The sequence below is a fragment of the Lepidochelys olivacea genome, assembly GCF_965140295.1.
Source record: "Lepidochelys olivacea isolate rLepOli2 genome assembly, chromosome: 10".
Classification (NCBI taxonomy): domain Eukaryota; kingdom Metazoa; phylum Chordata; order Testudines; family Cheloniidae; genus Lepidochelys; species Lepidochelys olivacea.
Window position 1 is genome coordinate 58,803,192 of NC_140420.1, and position 22,056 is coordinate 58,825,247.

The window sequence follows — 22,056 nt, forward strand, 5'->3', positions numbered from 1 at the left end:
AGGGAGCAGAGAATCCTCCAGCAAGTGACCCGTGCCCCATGGTACAGAGGAAGGCGAAAAACCTCCAGGGCCTCTTCCAATCTGCTCTGGAGGAAAATTCCTTCCAGACCCCAAATATGGCGATCAGCTAAACCGTGAGCATATGGGCAAGATTCACCAGCCAGATACCCAGGAAAGAATTTTCTGTAGTAACTCATATCCCACCCCATCTAACATCCCATCACAGGCCATTGGGCCTATTTACCATGAATATTTAAAGATCAGTTAATTGCCAAAATCATGTTATCCCATCATACCATCTCCTCCATAAACTTATCGAGTTTAATCTTGAAGCCAGATAGGTCTTTTGCCCCACTGCTTCCCCTGGAAGGCTATTCCAAAACTTTACTCCTCTGATGGTTAGAAACCTTCGTCTAATTTCAAGTCTAAACTTCCCCATGACCAGTTTATATCCATTTGTTCTTGTGTCCACATTGGTACTGAGCTTAAATAATTCCTCTCCCTCTCTGGTATTTACCCCTCTGATATATTTATAGAGAGCAATCATATCTAAATCATATCAAATAGCCAGAGCTTCGTGAACCAGCTGAGCAGTGGGGGACAGCAGAGCAGCACACAGCAGGAGTTTGCCTGGGATTGGTGAGTATCCGAGTGCGTGTTTGCTGAGTAAGTATCCGAGCATGTGTTTGCTGGGAGGGCAGTGTGAGAGCCTGAGCGAGTGTCTGATTGGCTGGTAGCCTGCAGGGGGTGGGCAGTGGGGCTGTCTGTTTGTTTGTTTCAGGGGAGCCTGGCTGTTTAAAAATAGCCAGAGCTTCGGGAACCAGCTGAGCGGGGGTGAACCAGCTGAGCAGCGGGGGACAGCAGAGCAGCACACAGCAGGAGTTTGCCTGGGAGTTCACCTGGAGTGAACCCAGTGAGGCTTACATCTTGCCAACTTCTCTGAGGAAGCTCATAGTAAGAAGGTGGTATGGAAGGGAGGGGTTCAGCTATTGTGACCTGCACTGGATGTGCCATGTTTGTCTTTCTTCCACAGGACAGAAGCGACTTTGTGTGTACAAAGTGCAAGCTGGTCTCCATACTGGAAGAGAAGATTGAAGGTCTGGAGCAACAGATAACGACCCTGCGTTGCATACGAGAAACGGAGGATTTTCTGGACAAAAGTCAGGATATGCTTCTACGGGCACAAAGCTCTAAAGATTTAGAGCAGGTTGCACAGCGGAGCCAAGAGGCCAGTGAAGAAGCTTGGCAACATGTGACCTCCAGAAGAAGAAGGGGGAATGTCCGGGTTCCAGCAATGTGGACACAGGTAACTAACCGCTTTCATGTTCTCTCCACAGGTACCGTTGCGGAGAGTGGACCAGATGATATGTCTGGGGGGAGAAAGCAGAAGGAGACTCCGCTGGTTGGAAGGCATGAGATGCGCTGTCCTGAGATGGGGGGTTCCACGACCACCACTCCCAAGAGAAGGAGGCGGGTGGTGGTGGTCGGGGACTCTCTACTCCGGGGGACTGAGTCATCTATCTGCCGCCCTGACCGGGAAAACCGAGAAGTCTGCTGCTTGCCGGGGGCTAAGATTCGCGATGTGACGGAGAGACTGCCGAGACTCATCAAGCCCTCGGATCGCTACCCCTTCCTGCTTCTCCACGTGGGCACCAATGATACTGCCAAGAATGACCTTGAGCGGATCACTGCGGACTACGTGGCTCTGGGAAGAAGGATAAAGGAGTTTGAGGCGCAGGTGGTGTTCTCGTCCATCCTCCCCATGGAAGGAAAAGGCCTGGGTAGGGACCGTCGAATAGTGGAAGTCAACGAATGGCTACGCAGGTGGTGTCGGAGAGAAGGCTTTGGATTCTTTGACCATGGGATGGTGTTCCATGAAGAAGGAGTGCTGGGCAGAGACGGGCTCTACCTTACGAAGAGAGGGAAGAGCATCTTTGCGAGCAGGCTGGCTAACCTAGTGAGGAGGGCTTTAAACTAGGTTCACCGGGGGAAGGAGACCAAAGCCCTGAGGTAAGTGGGAAAGCGGGATACCGGGAGGAAGCACAGGCAGGAATGTCTGTGAGGGGAGGGCTCCTGCCTCATACTGAGAATGAGGGGCGATCAGCAGGTTATCTCAAGTGCTTATATACAAATGCACAAAGCCTTGGAAACAAGCAGGGAGAACTGGAGGTCCTGGTGATGTCAAGGAATTATGACGTGATTGGAATAACAGAGACTTGGTGGGATAACTCACATGACTGGAGTACTGTCATGGATGGTTATAAACTGTTCAGGAAGGACAGGCAGGGCAGAAAAGGTAGGGGAGTAGCACTGTATGTAAGGGAGCAGTATGACTGCTCAGAGCTCCGGTACGAAACTGCAGAAAAACCTGAGTGTCTCTGGATTAAGTTTAGAAGTGTGAGCAACAGGAGTGATGTAGTGGTCCAAGTCTGCTATAGACCACCGGACCAGGGGGATGAGGTGGATGAGGCTTTCTTCCAGCAGCTCGTGGAAGCTACTAGATCGCATGCCCTGGTTCTCATGGGTGACTTTAATTTTCCTGATATCTGCTGGGAGAGCAGTACAGCGGTGCATAGACAATCCAGGAAGTTTTTGGAAAGCGTAGGGGACAATTTCCTGGTGCAAGTGCTAGAGGAGCCAACTAGGGGGGGAGCTTTTCTTGACCTGCTGCTCACAAACCGGGAAGAATTAGTGGGGGAAGCAAAAGTGGATGGGAATCTGGGAGGCAGTGACCATGAGTTGGTTGAGTTCAGGATCCTGACACAGGGAAGAAAGGTAAGCAGCAGAATACAGACCCTGGACTTCAGGAAAGCAGACTTCGACTCCCTCAGGGAACGGATGGGTAGGATCCCCTGGGGGACTAACATAAAGGGGAAAGGAGTCCAGGAGAGCTGGCTGTATTTCAAGGAATCCCTGTTGAGGTTACAGGGACAAACCATCCCGATGTGTCGAAAGAATAGTAAGTATGGCAGGCGACCAGCTTGGCTTAACGGTGAAATCCTAGCAGATCTTAAACATAAAAAAGAAGCTTACAAGAAGTGGAAGGTTGGACATATGACCAGGGAAGAGTATAAAAATATTGCTCGGGCATGTAGGAATGAAATTAGGAGGGCCAAATCGCACCTGGAGCTGCAGCTAGCGAGAGATGTTAAGAGAAACAAGAAGGGTTTCTTCAGGTATGTTGGCAACAAGAAGAAAGCCAAGGAAAGTGTGGGCCCCTTAATGAATGAGGGAGGCAACCTAGTGACGGAGGATGTGGAAAAAGCTAATGTACTCAATGCTTTTTTTACCTCTGTCTTCACGAACAAGGTCAACTCCCAGACTGCTATGCTGGGCATCACAACATGGGGAATAGATGGCCAGCCCTCTGTGGAGAAAGAGGTGGTTAGGGACAATTTAGAAAAACTGGACGTGCACAAGTCCTTGGGGCCGGATGAGTTGCATCCGAGAGTGCTAAAGGAACTGGCGGCTGTGATTGCAGAGCCATTGGCCATTATCTTTGAAAACTCATGGCGAACGGGGGAAGTCCCGGATGACTGGAAAAAAGCTAATGTAGTGCCAATCTTTAAAAAAGGGAAGAAGGAGGATCCTGGGAACTACAGGCCAGTAAGCCTCACTTCAGTCCCCAGAAAAATCATGGAGCAGGTTCTCAAAGAATCAATCCTGAAGCACTTACATGAGAGGAAAGTGATCAGGAACAGTCAGCATGGATTCACCAAGGGAAGGTCATGCCTGACTAATCTAATCGCCTTCTATGATGAGATTACTGGTTCTGTGGATGAAGGGAAAGCAGTGGATGTATTGTATCTTGACTTTAGCAAAGCTTTTGACACGGTCTCCCACAGTATTCTTGTCAGCAAGTTAAGGAAGTATGGGCTGGATGAATGCACTATAAGGTGGGTAGAAAGTTGGCTAGATTGTCGGGCTCAACGGGTAGTGATCAATGGCTCCATGTCTAGTTGGAAGCCTGTGTCAAGTGGAGTGCCCCAGGGGTCGGTCCTGGGGCCGGTTTTGTTCAATATCTTCATAAATGATCTGGAGGATGGTGTGGATTGCACTCTCAGCAAATTTGCGGATGATACTAAACTGGGAGGAGTGGTAGATACACTGGAGGGCAGGGATAGGATACAGAGGGACCTAGACAAATTGGAGGATTGGGCCAAAAGAAATCTGATGAGGTTCAATAAGGACAAGTGCAGGGTCCTGCACTTAGGATGGAAGAACCCAAAGCACAGCTACAGACTAGGGACCGAATGGCTAGGCAGCAGTTCTGCGGAAAAGGACCTTGGGGTGACAGTGGACGAGAAGCTGGATATGAGTCAGCAGTGTGCCCTTGTTGCCAAGAAGGCCAATGGCATTTTGGGATGTATAAGTAGGGGCATAGCGAGCAGATCGAGGGACGTGATCGTCCCCCTCTATTCGACATTGGTGAGGCCTCATCTGGAGTACTGTGTCCAGTTTTGGACCCCACACTACAAGAAGGATGTGGATAAATTGGAGAGAGTCCAGCGAAGGGCAACGAAAATGATTAGGGGTCTGGAACACATGAGTTATGAGGAGAGGCTGAGGGAACTGGGATTGTTTAGTCTGCAGAAGAGAAGAATGAGGGGGGATTTGATAGCTGCTTTCAACTACCTGAGAGGTAGTTCCAGAGAGGATGGTTCTAGACTATTCTCAGTGGTGGAAGAGGACAGGACAAGGAGTAATGGTCTCAAGTTGCAGTGGGGGAGGTTCAGGTTGGATATTAGGAAAAACTTTTTCACTAGGAGGGTGGTGAAACACTGGAATGCGTTGCCTAGGGAGGTGGTGGAATCTCCTTCCTTAGACGTTTTTAAGGTCAGACTTGACAAAGCCCTGGCTGGGATGATTTAATTGGGTATGGGTCCTGCTTTTGAGCAGGGGGTTGGACTAGATGACCTCCTGAGGTCCCTTCCAACCCTGATATTCTATGATTCTATATCTCCCCTCCAACCTTCTTTTAGTTTGGCTAAACAAGCCAAGCTCCTTGAGTCTTGTACTTGGCTGGATGCACATTTTTGTCTATTTAAATTCTGTAAGAAAACAACTTACACAGTTCTCTTTATCTTTATTGAAACAAAATTGGTAACTAAAGTTACTGACTTACCTAACAAATCCTGGTTAGTGATTCCAGAACACAGCTGTGCACATTCAGCTAAAGTCTCAAGCACTTCTGCCTTTGAGAACTTTTGACTCCGTATCATGTAGCTAGCTGCCTCCCTCATGGCCATGGCAGCATCTTCAGTTTTCTTTGCCTTTTGATAGGAGTGGCTGGCTAGCCTAAAGGAACATGCAGCTGAGGGTAGGTCTCCTACATTCACTGAACAATAGCCAAGTTTGATCAGAGCATCTGAGATGCTTTGTGTTTCACGAGGTATGTATTCACTAATAGCTCTCTGATAAAACTTCACCGCTTTAGAGTACTCCTTCATTTCATTGTAAGCAGCTACAATGTTAAAGTAGAAATCACCATCTTTCTCCACAGATCCCTTTGATTTACACTTCAGCATTCACTTCAGTTCTTTCTTTGGTTTGCCCATGGCAATGTAGGCAGCCCCTAGACTGAAGAGACACCTCGTCTGACTTTTAATCTCAGGAACCCATCAGCCAGAATGTACGCTTTCTTGAACATGCTCAGAGCCTGGGCTGCTTCATTGTTTTTTAAAGACGTAGTCCCAGCTTTAGACAGTTTTTGTATTTCATCCTGGATGGATGCATGGTGGCTAATGGTCTGTACTTCAGAGGAGCTGGAGACCAGAGTATTGGCCATTTCTTTGTATTGAATACAAACTGTGAAAGGAAGTAAATATTTATACTACTTGTATTTCAAAACTGAATTGAAATTGATGTGTGTGATTGTTTTGCATTCATTAAGAACTGAAAAATATGTTCTTTATGATCTTTAGAAAACTGATTCCCATATTGGCATGCTGGGTATTTCTAAGGGAGTTTGTGGGAGGTCAGCCAGGGTTTACAGCAGGGGAAACTGAATTGGGACTCTCTCCAGCATAATTCACTGAGGACAAATATATTCCATCTTCAGCTCTGTGAGGGTTAACCTTTTGTAAAGAAAACATAAATCGCTCTCAAAATAAGTGCTATATGCCAAGTTTTTTAGCTGCACAGAATCTTCCCCCCTGAATTTATAAACACCTGAAAATAGGGGATTGTAATGGAAATGCAGCCAAGCCCTTAAAATAGTATTCAAATTCAAACACTACTACCAGAATACACTTTGCTAACAGGCAAAGCTGTATGTGCTATTCACAGTATGGAATCTAGCATTGGCTACAGTCCTACAATATTATCTGGCTCATCCTGCCTACAAAACAGGGAGCAAATGTAATTCTAATTCAAGAAATAACTGAAACACTTTAGATTGCTCTTACAAATGTACATTGAACCAGCCACTTAATGTGTCATTTTAGGTATTTCATATGAATTAGTTTAACTCAAATCAAATATTTAAAATGGCATAGTGTGATTTTAAACTTTTTGGTAATGGAACTCTGTGGTTTGCAACTCCACCTATGTATAGACTGCTGTAGAATCCAGAGGCCAAATTGACCCTTGTAAGTGGGCAAATGTTTTCTACAGTACATAAGTATACTTCATATTCACTATTTATTAGATCAGAAGCAATTCACTGTGAGATGAATAATAGAAAATGAATTAAGTGTCTGGATAGCACTGGAAATAGCCACATTTGTAGTAATTGAGTAATCTAGAAAGCTTGTCTGGCCTGCTCAGTAAGAGCCTAATTCCAAACCCATTGAACTCAATGGGCGCCTTCATATTGACTTCAGTGGGCTTTGCCTTAGGCCTTGAGTTACTCTACTGTAATATATGGTGATACCACAGAAAAAAATTCAAGGGGCATCAGTGAATTGTGAAGGCCGGTCAACCCACAACTGTCTAATGTGCATAAATGTTTTCAAAGCCCTGTCACAGGATGGCTGGCCCCTTAAGGGTTATTAGCTCAGCCACTATGTCAGATTAGCTCCCTTCTCCCCCATACCTCCCTGCCCCTTGCAAGCTGGTCCTGATCAGCTAGGTGATCAGGGCTGAGAACTCAGTTTGAAGGGAAAAAACCACAGAGCAAAATGGGCGGACTTCTATGGAAGGCCTTGAGTGAGGGTCTACAGATGACTTTAAGGGGACTCCAAGGAAACAGCCCTGACTCCCAGGCTCTATCGCAGAGCCACAGAGAGTATGTCTTCACAGCAATTAGACACCGGCAGCTAGCTGCTACCAGCTGGCTTGGGCTAATGGGCTGTTTAATTGTGATGTAAACATTCAGGCTTTGGCTGGCAGCTGGAGCCCGAGTCAACTGGCAGGGGCCAGCTGCTTGTGTCTATTGCAGTGTAGACATACCCAGAGAAACGAAACAATAGCCCAGAGGGGCTGAGTATGTGAAGCAGCCTGGAATTCATCGCTCCATCTTAGAATGGAGAGACTTAGAGCCGAGAAGGAGGGGAGCCCAAGCAGGCAAAAAAGAACCTTTTCTGTTTTTGAAACTTTTTGTTTGAACACTTGTTTCCCCAGAAGGGGATTGAATGCAGTGACCCAGCAGAAGGCTCAACCACATGTGTGCTTCTCTCCCCTCTCTCACCCGCAGAGACTGGAAACTGCAGCAGCAATACATGCAGTGCACACTCGGCCACCAGGGGGCGCGGCAGGGCAGGCAAGCTGCATGCTGAACCCAACAAATTATAACGTAATGTATAGGCTTTGGCATATACTCAACATACTCTGGTGTGATTCAAATTGTAGAGGATTTTGGAGTATATTTTTAGACTTGTGTATGTCCTTCAGACCACAGAATAGTTCTTTTTAAATGACCTTTATTAAAAGTGAGAAGTAAAGTGCTTATGATCTGATTCTGAGTTTCAAAGAAATTCTGCAACAAGAATATGTAGACTACATTGTAATATTAGTTTCAGTTATCCTGGGAGCACATTAGTTTCTCATATGTTTGGCTTAAACATACATTTTATTTCAAGTAATTTTGTAATGAACTTGATAATCTAGTTTCCTTATCAAGTGTGTAATATTTACATAGGTAAGAACCACTTTGCAAACAGGACTCTGATTAAAAATCATTATTAAAAATAATAAAAGCGACCACCAATCTTTGGTCCCATATGACCAGAGGTAATCTTGTAGCAGCATAAGATGATATACTAAGACAATACATTTTATGTAGCGTAGTGTTACTCCATCACTTCTTTCCTATCCCTTCCAATATCATAACTTATTCTCTAGTCTAGGTAATACTTTGTTCTTGGTAGTGTCTGTGCTGCAGTTTAACCCAGGGCTCTCTACTAGGGCTTGATTTTTTTCAGCCCTTGACCTCCACTTGTGTGCATGCGAACCTGCACGTCAATATTGCAGATACAAACACCTGCAAGCACAGCTGGTTGAAAAATGGAAAAACAATTTCACAAAAATAAATCATAGGCTTTGGAATGGGATAATTTCTTTTAAAAAATTTTGTGTTTATTTTTAACTCTGATTTTCAAAATTTGTTGTCCCTTTTCTCCTCCTTGCCTGTCTTTCAGTGATTCCAGTAAACTGAATAGTGTCAGGGTTCCCCCCCCCAATTTTTTTCTACTCTAAATTTTCAAAACTACTTCAGCTTTAGAAACGTTAGAGGTGGCAGACTTACAGCATTTCATTTTTCCTTTTGCCACTTCTTAATGTTTGGAAAGTTGGGGAGACTTTGAAAAAAATTAGAGTGGAAAGAGGAAACATTTTCAAAACTCCCCCTCCCCCCAACCAGTAATTCTGAGATTTCAGAAAACAAATACAAATGGCCTTTTTACGAGCTGAATGAAAATAACAATTTTGGCTTGTTCTCAAGTTTCCTGTTGAAAATCCAAAGTCACTGAAATACTTTTCCCCTCAATTTTATTTTTATGCAAACCCATTTATTTTTTTAGCTGAAAAACTTCAACCAGCGTGCTCTTTAAACAGACTTACAGATGGACGCAAATTTTGGAATTTTTAGTAGATGTTTGCACCTGCAAATGTTAACAAGTTTATATGTGCACTGTTTTAAAGGTGGGCGCATGCATGCGAATATTGGCTAGAGGCCCAGATATAAATCTACCCCTCAAAGAGAGAAATGCTAGTCACCAGAACAAATCTTAAGTAAAAGAGCTTCGTGTTTAGGTACTACATGGTTGCTGAGTTGATGGAACTCTCTCCTAACCTGGAGGAAGGGTACAGAGAACCTTGGCAATTTGGCCATTGCCACTACCACACCCCACTGGACCCTAGTTTTCCCCTGTATCCCTAGGTGGAGTTACAGACTAGGTTGAAAGACCCAGAAGCCACACTCCTGCCACTTAGCTGCCTCACAACTCACTCTCTCCATCCCCCTATAGAGTGCTTGCCATTGCAGTACTTAGAAGTCATTTTGTAGGGCCTCTCTGCTTTAGGTCCTGGTGGGCAGGAGCAACACAGCAGTTCTGCTGAATTTTTGGCCTTCTACTACCATGCTGTAGGCACAGGACTTAACCCTTAGAGAAATTTGAGGTGTTGATAAATGAGTAAATTGTTATGGCCAAGTCCCTCTTGACATGAGACGCTCCAATAATCTATTTCATAACAAGCACTTCCTTTCCTTTAAAGATTTTATTAAGGTTCCCAATAGGACAATAAGGGCCAGTCAGCCTAACTACAAGCTCTCTGGAATGGCTCAAGAGTATTCCACTTGAGAGTTTACCATTTAAGTTCATTTTATTGAATTTTGGCTCCTGCCCCACCAATTCCATTATCTGACAGCCAACATGGTAATGGAAGATCCCTATTTTCCCCAGCATATTAAGATGACTCATTTTGGGTTAGTCAAAAATCCTTCAAAAACGGTGATGCTTTTCCATAAGGCAACTTTTTTGCTGGAGCTTTTAAATGATAATGAACATAACCAATAGTACAGCATAGGATGTGAGGTGGTTAAAATGAATTAGTATTAAAAATCTAGCTTGCTTGGGATAGTCATATGAGATACACAATCCTTGTCATGCTACTCCCTGGAGGCAGTATTCATACAGGATTGCAGCAGCAGAAAGTAAAAGTCTCTTACAAACAATATAATTAAGAACGCTAGAGACCTGATAAATAGATATATACATAGTTCTCCTGCTCAGGTCCCCTTATCACTACAGTTGAGTTAACCACAATCTTTTGATACTGCGGTATGCAGGAACTTTTTCCCAAATACAAATAACTTTTACTTTTTTACTTCTTAAAGTTAAAGGACCTGATTCTGATTTGATTCACAAGACTATAAATGTGGAGTAACTCAATGAATCCTTTGGTATAAACAAGAATCTGAATCTGTCCCCAAAACTTTGTACAATGAGTTTGCTGGTCTCTGTTTAGTAGGCATACATTCAAATCACAAAAACCTACCACCACTGTCCGCACTCATTGGCAGCCTGATTAGCAGTCTAAGCAGAGAGGTCAAGGATTGAATGAGCTGTGTGGACCATCTTCTTTGTCCCAGCCCTTTTGGTCAGAGTTGTGGCACGTTGGGACACTGTGGAGAAGCTCATTATTTATTTGTATCACAGAAGTGCCTTGGGGCCTTGATAGGGTCCAGAGAGCTATTGTGCTAGGCACTGTACAATCGTAGAACAAAAAAATGGTCCTTATCTCTCAGAGTTTACAATCTAATTTCATCCTCCTGCTCTGTGGAGAGAGGACTTTACTGTCCAGAACTAAGCTCTGGCACCTTTCACATGTATTAAATTCATAACATTTAGAAAGGACAATGTTAGCCTTTATACCTAAATTGCTGCTGCCTACTTGAGCTGCCCTCTGTTGGAGAATGAACAAGCAGCAGGGATCAATAAATAATTTGCTTGTAAATTAAAATGTTAACAAGCAGTTGCCACTTGAAAATGTACAAATTAAGATGTCAAAATAGGCAAAAAGTTTAGTAAAAAAAATATGGACATGGCCTTTGTATTTCAAGGTGAAGAACTGTGCTGAATAGTTTGAAAAATAAATCTGACCTTGTCATATTCTGCACATTTACAAAGCACATTTCCCACTCAGAATTAAAATATTGTATTTCTCTAGCATTTAGTCACCTATTTCTGACTGCAAGAAATAATATAACAAGTAATGGTGAGGAACAGCAACATGCCTTACAAGTTAAATTTAAAAATAATAATAATAATAAAAGCTTTGTAAGAACATCCTGGGGACAGCATGGGATTGATAATAATTTACCAATGTAATCGGTCATATAATTGTTTGAAAAAATTCCAGGGATTCTTACAGTACTAAAGAAAGCCAGACGCCTTGAAGCACTGCTGCCTTTCCCCAAGCTTTGCCAGTGAAATGTTTGTCAGAGTCCTTAGCAACTTTTATTCACCTTTCCTAGGAGTGTTAAACCAAACCCACACTCAACAGAGGAATCATGTGACTGGGGTATCTGCTCACAGTCATTTCCTGCTGTTTCACTGCTGCAGTGAAGATTGTTATATTTGCTGTAAAGAGAGTGAAATGACATCTATCAAGGTTCTTATAAAGCCCCCATTACTGTAGTACTTGAGCACCTCACAATCTTTACAGGTTTCAGAGGAGCAGCCGTGTGAGTCTGTATCTGCAAAAAGAAAAGGAGGACTTGTGGCACCTTAGAGACTAACCAATTTATTTGAGCATAAGCTTTCGTGAGCTACAGCTCACTGGCATGCATCCGATGAAGTGAGCTCACTTCACTTATGCTCAAATAAATTTGTTAGTCTCTAAAGTGCCACAAGTACTCCTTTTCTTTTCACAATCTTTAATGTATTTACCCTCACCACACCGCTGTCAGGGTTAGAAATACTGTCATAGAATCATAGAATCATAGAATATCAGGGTTGGAAGGGACCCCAGAAGGTCATCTAGTCCAACCCCCTGCTCAAAGCAGGACCAATTCCCAGTTAAATCATCCCAGCCAGGGCTTTGTCAAGCCTGACCTTAAAAACCTCTAAGGAAGGAGATTCTACCACCTCCCTAGGTAACGCATTCCAGTGTTTCACCACCCTCTTAGTGAAAAAGTTTTTCCTAATATCCAATCTAAACCTCCCACACTGCAACTTGAGACCATTACTCCTCGTTCTGTCATCTGCTACCATTGAGAACAGTCTAGAGCCATCCTCTTTGGAACCCCCTTTCAGGTAGTTGAAAGCAGCTATCAAATCCCCCCTCATTCTTCTCTTCTGCAGGCTAAACAATCCCAGCTCCCTCAGCCTCTTCTCATAACTCATGTGTTCCAGTCCCCTAATCATTTTTGTTGCCCTTCGCTGGACTCTCTCCAATTTATCCACATCCTTCTTGAAGTGTGGGGCCCAAAACTGGACACAGTACTCCAGATGAGGCCTCACCAATGTCGAATAGAGGGGAACGATCACGTCCCTCGATCTGCTCGCTATGCCCCTACTTATACATCCCAAAATGCCATTGGCCTTCTTGGCAACAAGGGCACACTGCTGACTCATATCCAGCTTCTCGTCCACTGTCACCCCTAGGTCCTTTTCCGCAGAACTGCTGCCTAGCCATTCGGTCCCTAGTCTGTAGCTGTGCATTGGGTTCTTCCGTCCTAAGTGCAGGACCCTGCACTTATCCTTATTGAACCTCATCAGATTCCTTTTGGCCCAATCTTCCAATTGGTCTAGGTCCTTCTGTATCCTATCCCTCCCCTCCAGCGTATCTACCACTCCTCCCAGTTTAGTATCATCCGCAAATTTGCTGAGAGTGCAATCCACACCATCCTCCAGATCATTTATGAAGATATTGAATAAAACCGGCCCCAGGACCGACCCCTGGGGCACTCCACTTGATACCGGCTGCCAACTAGACATGGAGCCATTGATCACTACCCGTTGAGCCCGACAATTTAGTCAGCTTTCTACCCACCTTATAGTGCATTCATCCAGCCCATACTTCCTTAACTTGCTGACAAGAATACTATGGGAGACCGTGTCAAAAGCTTTGCTAAAGTCAAGAAACAATACATCCACTGCTTTCCCTTCATCCACAGAACCAGTAATCTCATCATAAAAGGCGATTAGATTAGTCAGGCATGACCTTCCCTTGGTGAATCCATGCTGGCTGTTCCTGATCACTTTCCTCTCATGCAAGTGCTTCAGGATTGATTCTTTGAGGACCTGCTCCATGATTTTTCCAGGGACTGAGGTGAGGCTGACTGGCCTGTAGTTCCCAGGATCTTCCTTCTTCCCTTTTTTAAAGATTGGCACTACATTAGCCTTTTTCCAGTCATCCGGGACTTCCCCGGTTCGCCACGAGTTTTCAAAGATAATGGCCAGTGGCTCTGCAATCACAGCCGCCAATTCCTTCAGCACTCTCGGATGCAACTCGTCCGGCCCCATGGACTTGTGCACGTCCAGCTTTTCTAAATAGTCCCTAACCGCCTCTATCTCCACAGAGGGCTGGCCATCTCTTCCGCATTTTGTGATGCCCAGCGCAGCAGTCTGGGAGCTGACCTTGTTAGTGAAAACAGAGGCAAAAAAAGCATTGAGTACATTAGCTTTTTCCACATCCTCTGTCACTAGGTTGCCTCCCTCATTCAGTAAGGGGCCCACACATTCCTTGGCTTTCTTCTTGTTGCCAACATACCTGAAGAACCCTTCTTGTTACTCTTGACATCTCTGGCTAGCTGCAGCTCCAGGTGCGATTTGGCCCTCCTGATATCATTCCTACATGCCCGAGCAATATTTTTATACTCTTCCCTGGTCATATGTCCAACCTTCCACTTCTTGTAAGCTTCTTTTTTATGTTTAAGATCCGCTAGGATTTCACCATTAAGCCAAGCTGGTCGCCTGCCATATTTACTATTCTTTCGACTCATCGGGATGGTTTGTCCCTGTAACCTCAACAGGGATTCCTTGAAATACAGCCAGCTCTCTTGGACTCCTTTCCCCTTCAAGTTAGTCCCCCAGGGGATCCTGGCCATCCGTTCCCTGAAGGAGTCAAAGTCTGCTTTCCTGAAGTCCAGGGTCCGTATCCTGCTGCTTACCTTTCTTCCCTGTGTCAGGATCCTGAACTCAACCAACTCATGGTCACTGCCTCCCAGATTCCCATCCACTTTTGCTTCCTCCACTAATTCTACCCGGTTTGTGAGCAGCAGGTCAAGAAAAGCGCCCCCCCTAGTTGGCTCCTCTAGCACTTGCGCCAGGAAATTGTCCCCTACGCTTTCCAAAAACTTCCTGGATTGTCTATGCACCGCTGTATTGCTCTCCCAGCAGATATCAGGAAAATTAAAGTCACCCATGAGAATCAGGGCATGCGATCTAGTAGCTTCCGTGAGCTGCCGGAAGAAAGCCTCATCCACCTCATCCCCCTGGTCCGGTGGTCTATAGCAGACTCCCACCACTACATCACTCTTGTTGCACACACTTCTAAACTTAATCCAGAGACACTCAGGTTTTTCTGCAGTTTCATACCGGAGCTCTGAGCAGTCATACTGCTCCCTTACATACAGTGCTACTCCCCCACCTTTTCTGCCCTGCCTGTCCTTCCTGAACAGTTTACAACCATCCATGACAGTACTCCAGTCATGTGAGTTATCCCACCAAGTCTCTGTTATTCCGATCATGTCATAGTTCCTTGACATCACCAGGACCTCCAGTTCTCCCTGCTTGTTTCCAAGGCTTTGTGCATTTGTATATAAGCACTTGAGATAACCTGTTGATCGCCCCTCATTGCCAGTATGAGGCAGGAGCCCTCCCCTCACAGACATTCCTGCCTGTGCTTCCTCCCGGTATCCCGCTTTCCCACTTACCTCAGGGCTTTGGTCTCCTTCCCCCGGTGAACCTAGTTTAAAGCCCTCCTCACTAGGTTAGCCAGCCTGCTGGCAAAGATGCTCTTCCCTCTCTTTTTAAGATGGAGCCCGTCTCTGCCCAGCACTCCTCCTTCATGGAACACCATCCCATGGTCAAAGAAACCAAAGCCTTCTCTCCGACACCATCTGCGTAGCCATTCGTTGACTTCCACGATTCGACGCTCCCTACCTAGGCCTTTTCCTTCCACGGGGAGGATGGACGAGAACACCACTTGCGCCTCCAACTCCTTTATTCTTCTTCCTAGAGCCACATAGTCCGCAGTGATCCGCTCAAGGTCATTCTTGGCAGTATCATTGGTGCCCACGTGGAGAAGCAGGAAGGGGTAGCGATCCGAGGTCATGAAGTTACTGAATGAAGTTACTGAAACTGATGTGAGTGTTGCTTGCAGAAAGATTGCAGGATCAGATCCTCAGGGTACTGCTAACTACTAAAGTGCTGCAGTTCTCTGGAAGCTGCAGTACATAATGTATTGCTCTCCCAGCAGTCAGATGCCAGATGCATGAAAAGAGGGCAATGGCAGTGCAGTCTAAAGTTAGCCACCAACACTTGGAAGTGAAAAGGTCCAAGGGAACACCATGCACATTTCATGACTAAGTAACAGAAATAAATACCATACGGAACAAATGGCTAAAAACAGGAATGTAGAAAATAAAGAAGAGTTGGCCAAATGAACGCACCTGAGACCTGCAAAATAGCTGGAGGAGAAATTATATTAGTGTCTTAATAAAAGCAAAAGCTTAGCATGATTGTACAGATGTTACGTGTGTTTGTGTTAGTGATCATTCATTGGACATTTTTAAACATCACTCTCTAAGCCACAGTAACATTTTAAAAATTATGAAATGGGCTTAGTCACTTCTAACACTTCACTTCTAAGTAAGTGTTTTATGGTAATGGGATAAAGTTTTTAAAGCTGGGAAGATTTTTTGTTTTGTTTTTGTTCTTTTAATACAGTGTTACTCTAAAAAGTGACTGAAAAATGGCATCTTGGGGTTCTGTGTTTAGCTCTCTCTAATGTGCATGTCAAATCACCTCAGACTACAGGCAAAAGGGTGCTTTTTCTAACTGACAATATCACAGGCTTGTCTGGGATCTGAAAGTCAACCTGGGTTCTTAGTGGCTCATGCATCATACCCATAAATAAAAATTCTTCAATCAGAACTTAGTTAACAAACTAATAAATTTTTCCAAATTAAGGTTGATTTTGTGTAAATAGAATACCCAACCCCCTCAGATTTTGCATGTTCTAAACTTCAAATTAAACTTTCATAAATCCTATTCCTAATACACCACAAATCATAACATTTGGGCCTCTTGAAAAAGCACTGGTCTCACCTGTGTCCCAAAAGCTCATGATTCTGTTGGGACTCATCCAAATTCCTTGAAGCTGTAATCTCTATCATGTCAGGCTCCTGTATGTAACACATCTAATAAACAAAAAGGCAAAGGAATGTGGTTGCTAGAGAAGTTGTTGGAAGCCCAGTTGATTAACTTGCTGAGATTTAGCTTGAAAATCACTTTTTTTTTTTTTTTTTTTCATTTGGCTTCATGAAATGAAAAGGTTGCTAATGGGAGCATGTGCTCAAGGGAATAGAAAGACCAGTGGCACACAGTCAAGACAGGAGCTGCTGAGAGACAGAAGAAATCTTGCTGAGAGAGACAGAAGGGCCTGCTGCTGGTTGTGCTGTAAAACAGATAAAAGACTTGGAACAAGAAAAGGGTACAAATACTCTTGCTGGCAGGGTAAATATTTTAGGTGGAGTTTTTCTTTCTTCCTTCTGTCTTTGTTTGAAAGCTGTTCTGTTCAACCGCAAAAGTTTCTCAGATTTCAAAGAACCCATTGTGATGTGAGGCAGAGATCCTAAAACCCCAGCTGCTGGTTCTACAGCTTGATTATTTTGTACCTTTTTGTTGTGGAGTAGGTTGGAATGTGTGTGGTTTGCATTTTACATTTTATTTAGCCACCGTGTTTTTACTGATTCAGATGCCTTTGAGGTGCATGCAGTGTTTGGTTTGATCGCTTTACAACAATGTACATGGCCTGTGACTTTGGATTGTCTACTATTAAAAACTACTACTTCATGTACAGCCAGTAGTTGTTAGGAATACGTGCCTCTAAGCAGAGGTTTGTGCAGCAGCTCCTCTCTCTCTCTCTCCAAGACTTCATGGAGCAGCTTGTGTGCTTACTCCATCCAGTTTGTTGTAATTAGGTCGTGGGACTAGACAGCAGTCACACTCCGAGGACTTCCTTTCCTTGTGATTATTTTGATATCCAAGGGGAAAGTAATTATTTTCCTTATTCTCCTGATGGTTCCCCTTCCATGCCACCCTCTCCAAAAAACCACATGTGCCTGATTTTGCTCCCTTCTTTGCAGGGAGGTTAACACCAGGACCATGAACATTAGATGCAGACAGGGAGACAAGGTGGGTGAGGTAATATCTTTTATTGGAGCAATGTCTATTGGTGGAAGGTACAGGCTTTCAAGCTACATGGAGTCTTCTTCAGGTCTGTGGGACTGACATGGCTACAACAACACTGCAAACATATGGGGATTTAGACATTTAAGGTGAAATCCTCACCTCCTTGAAGCCAATGTGAAAGCTCCCGCTGACATCAGTGAGGTGAGGATTTCATCCTTTGGTGGCAGGAGGCATACGTTAAACAAGTTCCCTGCAATGCTTAGTCAGCACTAACCTGTATTTTGACCACTTTTTTGACACCAGCCTCCAGGATGGTGTCACCTGTGGTGTATGCGTGATAGGGAGGCAATGATATTATGATTTTGTTTTCTGTCATGCAAATTAAATGTCTGGGATCTCCCTGCCAGTTGTTGGGTATTGGAGTGGGGTTTGTAATGCTGCAGTTAACTCAAGATGGTTGTCATTGTGTACGCTCGCTCTCTCTGCCCCTCCCTTCACCCCTATGAAGACGTTAAATTCATTCTTTCTTAGGTGTTTTTCCTTACTCTGAAATAAGTCATCCAGTTTGAAAATGCAAGTTTTTGCTTGAGTATTGGAAAATATAATATCCACCAATCCTAGGCCTTGGGAGAGTTTTATCACTGAGTATAATTTGCAATTTTACCCCATTCAAGAGAACATCCGATAAAACAAATAGCTATTTAAGTTAGCAATATTTTGCTGCCAAACTTAGGCATCTGTGGCTGCATGTTAGTTATTTGAGGTTAGTTACATCTATTGAATTCTGGTCAAGTTTGTTCCTGATCTCTGTATTCAAGTGTAGTGTTCTTGAGTTTCAGTGTGGTGTAAGCTCTGTTACTTTCTCATTGACAATCCTGTTGACATGACTGCAAAGTTGAAATGACTGGAGTACAGACTACTTTTTGAGGATGCTGAAAGTATTCCTCATGTATTACATTATTATTAAGTGCTGTTAGTGAGCACATTAAAATATGCAACATCATTCACACAAGACTCAAAAGCTCAACTTTTAATAAGTTATATTTCTTTGTGTTGACTAGTGATGTATCAAAACAGGTACCTGAATTAGAAAGTACTTATTTCGGAAAGGTTTGAATTCACCTCTGATACCAGATTTTAATTTCATGAGTCAAACATGATGCTCGTGGTGGAGAAGGGAAGAATGGCCGTGACTAAGTGTTGTGACAACACACCTCTTTTGTCATGTCAGGGTCCAGCGTTTCTCCCTCTGGTGTTGGGGGGAGGAGCCTGGGGTAAATCAGACCCACTGCAGAGGTTTAATACTTCAATATTGATAGGATAGGCCTTGGGGTTTTCACCCAAGGGCATCGTTAAACAAACAAACAAAAATACATTTCCTAACTCGCACTGGAAATCTGCCTCCTCTTATGCAGTTGCCAGCAACCCTCTCTAACCCACTGTGGGCCTAGCTACACTGGGAATCAAGATCCCCTCCTCAAACAGAAATAAACACAAGATTTCCCCTTATAGGGAAAAACTGCTTTTTTCCTAGGAGAAGCCTTTCCCCCTCGCTGTACACAACCCTTCCGCAGCTGGCTTCTCCACCCTCCTCCCTCACAAGAAGAGGTTTTTAAAGATCTCAGGCTGCCCTTAATTAGATTCAGGTGCCCATAACTATTTTCCTTATTTCCTTAGAGGTAACCTCTAAGTTCATAGGAATAGTTAAAGCCCTTTTTCTAAGGGCTTGTCTACACTTGAAATGCAACAGTGGCACAGCTGCTGTTCTTCAGTGTAGACCAGTGGTTCTCAATCTGTGGGTTGGGACCTCAAAGTGGGTCATGACCGCATTTTAATGGGGTCACCAGGGCTGGCATTAGACTTGCTGGGGCCCAGGATCCAAGCCCTACTACCCGGGGCTGAAGCCAACGTCCGAGGGCTCCAGCCCTGGGCATTGGGGCTCAGGTTACAGGCCTCCCCCACACCTGGGACGGAAGCCCTTCGGCTTTGGCTTCAGCCCCCCTACTCGAGGCAGTGGGACTTGGGCAGGCTAAGGCTTCAATCCCCGCTCCTGTGGTCATGTAGTAATTTTTATTGTCAGAAGGGGGTCGCCGTGCAATGAAGTTTGAGAACCCCTGGAGTAAACACTACCTATGCTGAGGGAGGGGTTCACCTGTCAGTGTAGGTAATCCACCTCCCTAAGAGGTGGAAGCTAAGTCGCTGGAAGAATTCTTCCATTGATCTAGCACTGTCTAAATTGGGACTTAAGATGGTTTAACTATACCGCTCAGGATTTTTCACACCCCTGACCAACGTAATTAAACCAACCTAATTTTCTAGGGTAGACTAGGCCGGAGACTGATATACCTGCCCTTACCCACCCTTCCAGTACTGTCAGGTCACAGTTGCTTTTCACCACTATCTATTTATGCCACGTTCCACAGACAATGTTATTTTCCTGAAGTGAGCAAACATTTATTATGTCTGCTTGTGGCTGGCCTTCATGTCTTGGTTTGTTTTGCCAACATTTGTGGATTTTCTGTTCAGCACATTTTCTCATTGCTTCTATAATATTTGACAGAGATTCCTGAAATTCAAATTGCTTGCAAGCTCCCTAACTCTTGCTGACATCATGCCTAAAATGCGGATCATCATCTTAGCATCTACTTGCTTTTTTACAGCCCCTTTTTTCACTTCTGATAGGTTTAGGATATGATGCTGTGGGACACTTGTCCCTGTAATATAAAACATAGGTTGAGAAGAAGCTGCTCAGAACTTTCCATACTTTTCTTTCCTTATTTTTAATGATTAGATCTATGACTTTGTAGTTGTACAACTTTTATGTTTCCTACCTGTCTAGATAGAGCCTCATACTGTGCCCATCAAGATCGTATCTGAGCATCATGGTCTCCATTCTCAATCCTGGGCTCATGTCCTTTAGGGATGAGATTGTGCCATTAGGCACAGCCTGGAACTTGCACCACCATGCCAGGAATACACCTAGGAGGCACTGTGTCTCAGAGACATCCCTTTGAGGCAGCGTTCTTTATGTACTTTCCCTTGCTTTGGTGTGGGGTTAAGTAATTTTGCTGTTGGTCTAACTTACAACATCCTCTGCTCTAGCTCATCTATGCTGGCTGATGCACTGTAGTGGCAAAGCAAAGATTCCAGCCACTCCTTAGTCCTCCCCACACACTTCCTCACCCCTGAAACAGATGGGCGGAGAAGAGTGCTTGCACAGAACTTCCTGATCCAAGCGATGGATATCCTGTGCCAAGAAAGGATTCACAGGTTCTTATCCCCCGTATGCACCCTGCCGGGGGTGTAGCCCAAGTCATAGTCTAAATCTAAAGCTGAAGTCTCTAGAAAATTGGGAGGGAAGCCTACCAGCACAGAAATCAGACCTCTTCTCCTTTCATTATAATGGGAAATTAAATTTCCCTTGAATCAATGGAAACATGCAGTTTTGTATTTTTATTGTGGGAAGGAGTACAGGATCTTATTATTCTGTCTCTCACCTCACCCCACCCTAGATACAGCTGTATGCTTTCCAGCAAACAGCAGAGAACACTTCATATTTATGATGCTCACCAGCAGGCCATCCATATCACTCCATTTATAGTTATAAAGGCCTTTAGGGGAGCTGTTGTGTAAGGTGACGTGTGCGCTGATTGGCTGACACTGTAGGTTTGCATTGCCAGTTTTTACACTGTCCACAATCATTCTTGTTACATAGGAGTAAAGGTGTGGGCCTTGAAATGTGGTGTAAAACAGGGGGAAGGCTATATATTTGTAATTACATAGTGTTTTGCTTTCATGATATTGGATTTTAGGTAGAGTGTAAACACTTGAGGGAAAATATGGTTAAATTTGCAAATACCGTTTTACTATAATACCATTTTCCAACACTCTTTCTATAACAATAGGAGCCATCCTATTGCTGCTGTTCAGTAAACAATCTGTTTTTTCCTAATTGATATTTATCTTTGTTTTTATCTGACTTATGGCTGTTTCTTTCTACTGCTAAAGAGAATCCCTGCTTTGCTATCTATTATTAATGTCTTTGAAGCATTGCATTAAAGATAAGGAATAGATTTTATGTTGTACTATAGTCCTAGAATGAAAAACCAATATGGACAAAAAGAAACAATGGGTCTCATTCTCCTCTGATTTACTTCACAGTAAATCCAGAGTATAACAGAGACCAGAATTTGTCTTCGTGTGTGTACCTAAATATGCATGCCATTGCAGTCCAAGGTTTCGTAGTAGAATTTGTAATTGTTCTAAACATCGAAGTGAAAAGATGCTACCTAGAAATGTTCCAAATCACAATAGGTGTCTGGAGATGGTGGTGAATTATTGTACAAAAGATCTCCAAATGTAGCTCTCTTCTTGCATTATTTGCACACGGTACCTTTACTTTTAATGTAATTTTAAGAACAGTAAAATGCAGCTAAAAGGCATTTCTAATTCTTTAAAGCATACGAAAGAATGTTACTTGGTTGTGGGTGTCCTGTGTATTAGCCTGCTATTAACCTTTTCATAACTAGGTCTTCTATCCTGTGCAACACACTACCTGTCATAAATATAAAGGGAAGGGTAAACACCTTTAAATCCCTCCTGGCCAGAGAAAAAACTTTTTCAACTGTAAAGGGTTAAGAAGCTAAGATAACCTCGCTGGCACCTGACCAAAATGACCAATGAGGAGACAAGATACTTTCAAAGCTTGGGGAGGGGACGGGACGGGATGACAAAGGGTTCTCTCTGTTTGTGT